The sequence below is a fragment of the Manis javanica genome, chromosome 14, assembly GCF_040802235.1.
Source record: "Manis javanica isolate MJ-LG chromosome 14, MJ_LKY, whole genome shotgun sequence".
Lineage (NCBI taxonomy): Eukaryota > Metazoa > Chordata > Mammalia > Pholidota > Manidae > Manis > Manis javanica.
The window spans coordinates 77,799,629-77,809,734 of NC_133169.1; the positions used below are offsets into that span (position 1 = coordinate 77,799,629).

General features: G+C 38.7%; 1 pseudogene; it reads right to left on the bottom strand.

Moving 5' to 3' along the window:
* Positions 1 to 5,960: 5,960 nt before the first annotated feature.
* On the bottom strand, positions 5,961 to 9,832 carry LOC108392733 (large ribosomal subunit protein uL6-like; annotated as a pseudogene).
* Between the last annotated feature and the right edge of the window lie 274 nt (positions 9,833 to 10,106).

Sequence of the window (10,106 nt, forward strand, 5' to 3'; positions counted from 1 at the left end):
TCAGATCAGTCTGCACCGAGGAGTGTGAGAAGCATGGAGGGCCGTTGTTTTTGTCTAAAGTGTTTCCCTTCTCAGCGAAGGAGCCAAGGGAGTATGTGGTTTCAGAGCTTCCCTTCTGTTCTCCAGCTTTTGTGACACCCTAGCAAATGCAAAGCTTTGTGCGTGCATGAATTTCTTAGTTGAACAGGAAGAACTTGGGAGGCAATGACAAATATGTCACAGCGCCTCCCTGGCATCAGAGATGGTTTTCTCAGAGAACATGAACTCCTACTTAGTGGATTCTCTGGGGACATCTGTGGGAGGAGTTTTCCATAGCAAATATGTATACTCACCCCACCCCCACAGGCAAATGCCACGAGATGGTGTAAAATCTGGTGCAAAGCAAGAACAATGAAGGAGAGGTAAGAAGTCTGAAGAACACTCATGACCATACACGTTGTCCAGAACACTGAATGTAAGTATTTAATCCACATGTGCTATTTTCAAGAAATCACAGAGACTAAATGCAGCAGAAGGAAAATGAGAAAGGCAGCAGGTTGGAATAAAGCAAAGACAGTATTACATTCATGAAGAAGTAAGCAGCAGCATTTGGGAGTTGCTCATCTCGTAAAATCTGACAGTGTAGATCTTTAGGAAAAAATGACAATCCAAAATACATCAAACTTCAAAGGGCAGTAGAAACCTGGATATGGCTTTACTGACAGCATCCCCAGCCCCATATGAAATCACAGTAATGTGTCGTTAGGAGCCATGGCTGCTTATCTTCTTGGCTGATATATTTAGATTTTGTTCAGCACATGCTTGGTGAAATAATGCTTGCCAAATTAATTCAAGTTGGCTTGAATTAAGAGCTTAGTCATGTGGATCTCAAACTGGATGAAGGTGATTAATAATAAATGTCAGGATTTTAAAATAATGAGTGAGATACAAGGAATATAGACAAGAAGGCAGCCTCTTGACACAATTTCTTTCAGAGCAGTAGCTACTTGCTCCCCCCTTGCCAAGGAGGTAGGGAGTCTGCCAGGTTGGGAGGTGGCTGGAGAATGATAATTATTTTGTGAGCTCATCTTGCCCCTTTGTATATATGCGTGTGCACAGGAATCATCCAGGTTTTTAGGTGCTTTAGTTTCTTTTTAAAAATTTTCTTTTTATTGAAGTATGATTGATATACCAATATTATATTGGTTTCAGTAATACACCATAGTGATTTGACAGTTATATACATTATTAAATGTTCATCCCCAACTTGTGTAGTTGCCAACTTTCAACACAGAAAAATGTTACAGAACTATTGACTATATTCTCTGTCATCCCCTTGACTAATTTATATTATGATGATATTTGGTGCCCCTTTATCCCCTTCACCTATTTCACCCATCCACCTCAGCCCCTCCCCAATGGTAATCACCAGTCACTTCTCAGTGTCTATGGGTTTACTGCTATTTTGTTCATTTTGTTTTGCTTTTATTTGTCTGTCTCCACCTGGCTTATTTCACTGAGCATAATACCCTCCAGGTCCATCCATGTTGTCACAAATGGCACGATTTCTTCCTTTTTAATGGCTGAATAATATCCCATTGTGTATATGTACCACATCTCCTTTGTCCATTAATCTATTGACAGCCATTTTGGTTACTTGCACATCTTGGCTATTGTAAATAATGCAGCAGTAAACATAGGGGTGCATATGTCTTTATGAATCAGAGATTTTGTTTTCTTTGGGTAAATTCCTAGGAGTGGAGTTACTGGATCAAATGGTATTTCTATTTTTAGCTTTGTGAAGAACCACCATACTGCTTTCCACAGTGGTGCACCAATTTACATTGCCACCAACAGTGTATGAGGGTTCCCTTTTTTCCACATTGTCACCAACCCTTGTTATTTCTTGTCGTTTGGATGGCGGCCATTCTAAGTGGTGTGAGGTGATAGCTCACTGTGGTTTTGATTGTATTTCCCTGATGATGTGGAGTATCTTCTCATGGCCTGTTGACCATGTATTTCTTCTTTGGAGAAATGTCTGTTCAGGTCTTCCACCCATTTTTAAATCAGATTATTTGTTTTTTTTGGTGTTAAAGTGTTTGAGCTCATTATATATTTTGGATGTTAACCTATTATTGGATTAATCATTTACAGATATATTCTCCCATTCTATAGGTTGCCTTTTCATTTTGTTGATGGTGTCCTTTGCTGTACAGAAACTTTTTAGTTTGATGTAGTCCCATTTGTTTATTTTTTATTTTGTTTCCCTTGTCTGGGGAGACTTGTTCAGAAAAAAATTACTCATGTTTATGTTCAAGAGAATTTTGCCTATGTTTTTTCTAAGAGTTTTATGGTTTCATCTCTTACATTTAGGTCTTTAATCCATTTTGCATTTATTTTTGGGTATGATGTTAGGGAATAATCCAGTTTCATTCTCTTGCATGTAGCTGCCCAGTTTTCCCAACACCATTTATTGAAGAGACTGTCTTTTTGTATTTTCATGGTTCCTTTATCATATATTAATTGACCACATATGCTTGGGTTTATTTCTGGGATTTCTATTTTGTTCTATTGATCAGTGGGTCTGTTCTTGTGCCAGTACCATACATTTTTTATTACTGTAGTTTTGTAGTGTAGCTTGAAGCTATGGAGTGTAATACCCCCAACTTTGTTCTTCTTTCTCAGGATTGCTTTGGCTATTCAGGGTCTTTTGTGGTTCCATATAAACTTTAGGATTATTTGCTCTAGCTCATTGAAACATACCATTGACATTTTGATAGGAATTGCATGGAATCTTTAAATTGCTTTGAGAAGGATGGCCATTTTGACTATATTAATTCTTTCTGTCTATGAGTATACGATAGATTCCCATTTACACATGTCTTCTTCAATTTCTTTCACCAGTGTCTTACAGTTTTCAGAGTACAGGTCTTTCACATTTTTGGCTAAGTTTATTCCTAGGTATTTATTGTTTTTGGTGCAATTGTAAATGGTATTGTTTTCCTGATTTCTCTTTCTGTTAGTTTGTTGTTAGTATATAGGAATGCAACAGATTTCTGTATATTGAATTTTGTGTCCTGTGACTTTGCTGAATCTAGTTATTAGTTCTAATAGTTTTTGGTGGAGTCTTTAGGGTTTTCTATATATAGTATTATGTCATCTGCAAATAGTGGTAGTCTAACTTCTTCCTTACCATATTTGATGCCTTTTATCTTTCTTTGTCATGTCTGATTGCCATGGCTAGGACCTCCAGTACTATGTTGAATAATAGTGGTGAGATTGGGTATACTTGTCTTGTTCCTGATTTTAGAGGAAAAGCTTTCAGCTTTTTGCCATTGAGTATGATGTTAGCTGTGGGTTTGTTATATACTGCCTTTATTATGTTGAGGTATATCCCGTTTATACTCATTTTGTTGAGACTTTTTATCATAAATGGATATTGAATTTTGTTACATGTACTTTTGGCTTCTGTTGAAATAATCATATGGATTTTATCCTTCCTTTTGTTAATGTGTTATATCACATTGATTTATTTATGAATATTGTACCATCCTTGCATCCCTGGAATAAATCCCACTTGGTCATGATGTATGATCCTTTTGATGTGTTTCTTAATTCAATTTTCTAATAGGTGCTTTAGTTTCTTGAGTTCTGGAACTAGTTTTGTTTGGCCCTTTTTTCATACTGGAACTATTTTTCTGGCACAATGTGAGTATTTAGGGTAGGATCCTGCCAACCTCTCCTTGCCCCAGAACTTGCCAAAGGCCTCCAGGATACTCTGCAGGTGGTCTCTCCTCAGAGCTAAGATAAGACTATGGTCATCCTGGTATGGTGGACTCTACAATGAACAGCCTTGTCTCCTCTCATGGGGCACTGCAGAGTTCTGCCTTACCTTTGTATTTTGGCCATGGTTGTTCATCTCCTGAGCCTGTTGCTCCAAGCACAGGAGGAGGTTCATTTATAATTAAAGAGTTGTATATATTATGTAATTATAATACATAATTACAATGAATGATAGTTATCATTAATAAATTAATTCAACTAAGATGTGTTTTTATGACATATAAAGGACACAAAGACAAATGAGACAAGAAGGTCTAGAGGAGCAGGAATACAACCACAGTTCAGGAATACACATGCTGTTTGAAAGTATACACAGGATGCCATGGAGTCACAGAGAAGTGGGACTTATTCCATCTTATGAAACAATCACTGTGGCTTTTGTAGGGGGATGGCGGAATGATGCATGAAATGAGTTCTGATGGGGAGTGGAAAGAAAGGTATTCAATTCATCAATTCCTCAAATGTCTGTTTAGCACCTACTTAACGCCTAGCATTTGACTGGTTGTTGGAGAAGTATAAGTAAATAAGAACAGATATAGTAGGGCCAACCTAGACATGCAAACAAACAAAAAGGAAGGTTCTTCACATTCTATAATGAACCTGTTTTTGCTTTGAAACACCCTGTGCTGTACCGGCAGGGAGGGAAGGTGGAGAGCAAATTGGCCATTGAAAGATTGCTATTTTTTTCAGTTCAAAACAATCTCTTGTAGATAAACTGTCTCTTTTGGGTCCCTGGTCAGCCTTTCAGGGCTTTTCTTCCTTCCCTTTCTCTTTCCTTTCTTGCCAGAAGCCTTTGGGCTCCAGGAATCAATTTACCCTACTTGGGGGGTGGGCAGGGAAGTGAGTCTGGTCTAAGGAGTGTCCCCTGTTGGCTCCTACTGACCTCAGTTCACCTCGCCTGGTTTCTGGGAACTGACCTCCGTCATCCCTTCATCTAATGTTGATACAATGTGTAGTATTTTGGCACAGAGTTTGTATGACGATCATGGCTCAGCGGCTCAAGGTCTTCCTTTTACTGAATGAGTGTCGCCTCAGCTCTCACTAGGGATGTGCAGCCTCTGACATCTAATTATGATTCTTCCAGATAATGACTCCTGTGGATTATGAGTCCTGCACCCTTTGCTATTTGGACATTTCAACCCTTGCCTTAGCAAGCTCCCAGCCTCTACCCTCAGCCATCTTCCTTGCCATACTCCACCCCTTCTCCTTGAAATATTAATGGAACTTTAAGTTTCTTCTACATTACAGAAGGCTTGGTGGCACCATCTTCCTTTCTTCCCAATGCTGCCTTCCCATGATTCCCAGTGGTAATTGGGACTCAGACCACTTCGGATCTTGGCTTCCTCTCAACCTGTCTGAGATTTCTATCTTCCTCACTGACTCCATGGCTGAGGATCTCAGGCATCATCTTTACCCAAGTCCCTTCCAAACTGGCTCCTTCCTCCAAAAGGAGCTCTCTCTTTCTCCTGTGGAAAGTGGGAGGCTTCCTGTGTTATATCTTGAATTCTCTGTATTGATGGCTGTGGGAAAATTTGATATTAGATCTCTAAGCTTCGTTCTTGGTGTATAAAAGGACACTGCTTAAAAGTAAAAACATTTTTTTTTAACATGGAATGAAGCCTGGCTTTTTAAACTATTGTGTCACACTGACCTCCGAAACTTACTTTAGAGGGAAAAATCTGATTATTTTTTTCCTTTGTTCATCGGTTATATCAATTCTAATGATTCCTTAAGTATTATATGCTTCAGAATTAATGGACAGAAGTTTGCATATAAGAAAAAAGAACAACATAGAGCACCTGAACATATTTGTAAAATGTTCCTCCTCCCATCCAGATAAGTTACTGTATTTGCTTTCACTGAGTTTATACTTAGTCTAGGGAGACTCAGCGCATAAAATGATTCCTGATATTGGTAAAATCAATTAAGATAATGCAGGAAGTAACATGATAGAGCATGACTTTGTGTGGATTTGAGATGGGGGCTTCCTTTAGACTGCCTTTTGTGCTTTCTTGTCATGCGTTTTAGTCCACATACATTTAGTACCTCACAATTACTGTTTATTAAAGTCATTATTTTTATTTTCTCACAGTTGACTTTGCTGTGCTCTTTAATCATTTCTGCATTTTAGTGTTTCTGTCTGGGCATATTCTGCCTAAAGAATTCCCTTAAATATTCCTTTTGGAGTGGGCCTGATGTTGATGAATTCTTTTGGTTTTTGTTTCTCTAAACAAAGTCTCTATGTCTATTTTCTCTAGGTACAGAATTCTAAATTGTCAGGCATTTTCTTCTAGCACTTTAAATATGTCATTCCATTGTCTTCTTGCTTCCATTATTTCTGCTAAGAAGCCAGTTTTATCTTATGGTAACTTATATTTTACTTCATGATTTTTGCTTTTTTAAAATTAAGGCTTTACTTTTTTTTAGAGAGTTTTAGGTTCACAGCAAAATTGAAGAGAAGGTACAGAGATTTCCCATATATTCCCAGCACCCATGTATGCATAGTCTCCCCCTTATTAACATTCCCCAGCAGAGTGGTTCATTTATTACAAATGATGAACCTACACTGATGCATCATAATCACCCAAAGCCCATGGTTTAATTTTGGCTTACCCTTGCTATTATACAGTCTATGGGTTTGAACAAATTTATAATGTTGTGTATCTATTGTTATAACGCCATATAGAATATTTTCACTTCCCTAAGAACCCTTTGTGCTGTACCTATTCATTTCTCTCACCACCAACCCTGGCAACCATTGATCTTTTTACTGTCTCCACAGTTTTGTTTTTCCAGAATGTCATACATTTGGAATCATACAACATATAGCCTTATTAGTTCTATGAACTTGGATGTCTAAAAACTTCCCCTGGTTTGGGGAAGTTCTCAGCTATTTTTTTCTTTAAATCAACTTTCTGCCTCCTTCTCCCTCCCTTCTCCTTCTGGAACTCAAACAATTTTTACATTGGTTGTTTTGATGGTGTCTGCTCTTTTTTCTCTTTAATCTTTTTAGGCTTTCTTTATGCTTGCATTCTTTTGTTGTTTTTCTCTGCTAAATGGGTAATTTCAAAGGTATGTCTTCTTTTCTTCCCCCAAATCGATAAGGCTTTCATTGCATTTTTAAAAATCATCACAAATAAGTCTAAGGAATCATTCAGGATCTCACTGTTTCTGTAACTGCACAACTTAGATCTTATTCATCAGCCTGCTGAACTGTTCCTTTTTCAGATACCATCCAAAAGATTTTTGAGATCCTTATTTTTTTTAAGTATCACTGATATACAATCTTATGAAGGTTTCACATGAATAAGATTGTGGTTTCAACATTCACCCGTATTATCAAGTCCTCACTCCCACATTGCAGTCACTGTCTATCAGTATGGTAAGATGCTATTGAGCCATTACTTGTCTTCTCTGTGCTGTATTGCTTTTCCTGTGACCTACCTATATTGTGATTGAAAATTACAGTGCCCCTTAATCCCCTTCTCCCTCCCCCACTCCCTCCCCTGTGGTAACCACTAGTCCCTTCTTGGAGTCTCTGAATCTGCTGCTATTTTGTTCCCTCACTTTTGCTTTGTTTTTATACTCCACAAATGAGTGAAGTCATTTGGTGCTTGTTTTTCTCTGCCTGGCTTATTTCACTGAGCATAATACCCTCTAGATCCATCCATGTTGTTGCAAATGGTAGAATTTATATTCTTTTTGTGGCTGAATAATATTTCTTTGTGCATATGAACCACATCTTCTTTATCCATTCATCTATTGATGGACACTTAGGTTGCTTCCATATCTTGGCTATGTAAATAGTGTAGTGATAAACATAGGGGTGCATATGTCTTTTTGAATCAGGGATATTGTTTTCTTTGGGTAAATTCCTAGGAGTGGAATTATGGGCCAAACACTATTTCTATTTTTAGTCTTTTGAGGATCCTCTATATTGCTTTCCACAATGGTTGAACTAATTTACTTTCCCACCATCAGTGTAGGAAGGTTCCCCTTTCTCCGCATCCTTGCCAGCATTTGTTGTTGCTTGTCTTTTGGATGTTGGCCATCCTAACTGGTGTGAGGTGATATCTCATTTTGGTTTTCATTTGCATTTCCCTGGTGATTAGTGAGGTGGAGCATCTTTTCATGTGTTTGTTGGCCATATGAATTTCTTCTTTGGAGAAGTGTCTGTTCTACCCATTTTTTTAATTGGATCATTTGTTTTTTGGGTATTGAGGCATGTGAGTTATTTATGTATTTTGGATGTTAACCCCTTAGCAGTTGATATCTTTATTTTTAACTGCTGTGGCTTGCTGAATCAAAACACCTGAATTTGATGGCAGGTTCAGTGATATTTCATTTGAGAATCAACTCATCTTTCTGGGCTTGAGATACCGAACAAGCAATGCCTGACCTAATTCAAACCCTCTGGATTTATTTTTTGCTCAAGAAATTTCAGATTTCAACAAGAACCATTTTCCTGAGTAATGACATTGATGGGAAAGTAAACATATGCAGACCTCATCTTGTAATGAAGGCACAGTGTAACACCCTTGAACATGTTCTGTATATGACTACTGAGAGTGTGAATGGCAGCTGGTTCCTTCCTATTTCCCCACCAGTTGTCAACCCAGAGCCTCTTATTTTTCTTTCCAAGGAGACTGATGTGACTGAAGTCCCTCCGCAGGACTCCTCTGGGGCCCTTCACAATAACTGTGCACCCCTTCAGAGGGATGTCAACATTTTCGACAGTCAGGTTGCTGAGAATGGTCTTCATTTCTCACAACAGATGTGGTAAAGAGAGAAAAGTCCTATCTTCTAAGTAACAAATTCTTCTATTTGGTCTATTCTGATATTGATGCTCCTTACTGCATTTTTTCATTTCATTCATCTTCAACTGCAGAATTTCTGTTTGGTTCTTTTTTATAATTTCTCTCTCTTTATTAAATTTTTTGTTTTTTTGTATATCATTTTCCTGGTTTTGTTTTAATTGTCTTTCTGTGTTTTTCCTGTAGCTCACTGAATTTCCTTAAAGAATCACCCTATCTTTGGGTTCAAATACTGGAAGATTATTGGGATCCTTTGGTGATGTCATGTTTCCTTGAATTTTCATGTTCCTTAGAGTTTCGCACTGCTATCTTCACATTTGCAGTAGTGGTTACCTCCTCTTATCTTATTAACTATTAGGGGAGAAATACTTTCCATCATTCCTGCCTCAGATTCACAGACTGTCATAGACCTTGTGTGGATTCACCTGCTCCTTGTTTCTTGTTCCCTGTTGTGACAGAATTCTTTCTTTTTTCCAGAAAGGCAGGTGCACATTTGGGTGTATCCAGAGTTTTGGAAGCTTGGCTACCCTATGTTTTCCTACAGATGGATGTTGAGAGCGTATTCGATGTTCCAGCAGAGGAACACAACCACGTGTACACTCTTGACTGAAGAATGGTCCTCTTCTATGGGGAAAGGTTGTCCTCTTTGAGCACATAGGTTCAGGAGAGATGTACATAGAGGGCCAAGGGAAGAAGGGTAACCTGCCTAGCCAGCCAGATCAGCTGAGTCAACCCTGGTGATCTATGGGGTGACAAATGTCACAGCTAGATCCCCGCTACATCCCAGAACTCCTAAACGTGTATGTGTTTTCTTGATCTTACAACTCATCTATATGGCTGCTGCTAGCTTCTTTTTTGATTCCCTAAAGTTGGCACTACAGCTCATATTTGTGGTTTCCCCATGGCCCCACAGACTCTGGCCTGTTTTTTGCATGTGCTTCCTAGCCATCTACCAAAGCTCACTTTCACTTGGAATGTGCACAGGGAGCTGGTGCAAAATGAGGTGGATGTGTGGGTGCAGCACAAGGAGCACTGGGAGTGCCCACATGCCAGCTGGGGGACCTGTGGCTGATGCTTTCCTAGTGACTTGTGAACTGGCTTCCTGATAGAATCCACATGCAGTCCCTTTAATGACCTCTGATAATTATATCTGCTACACTCTTAATCTCCTCCTTACCCCCCAGTTGTGGAGCGTTTGACCTACAAGAGATGAGGCGGGTTATTTGTCTTTTGTTACTGAGTTGTATGAGTCTCTGTGTGTTCTGGATGTTTGAAATTTTTCAGATATATGATTTGCAAATATTGTCTCCCATTCTGTAGGTTGTCTTTTCACTCTGTTGATTGCTTTCCTTTGATATGCAGAAGTTTTAACATTTGATGTAGTTCCATTTGTCTTTTTATGCTTTTCCTGGCTGTGCCACTCTATCCTTTATGAAGCCCAAGTACCCAGCTCTCCACTCAGCTACAGTA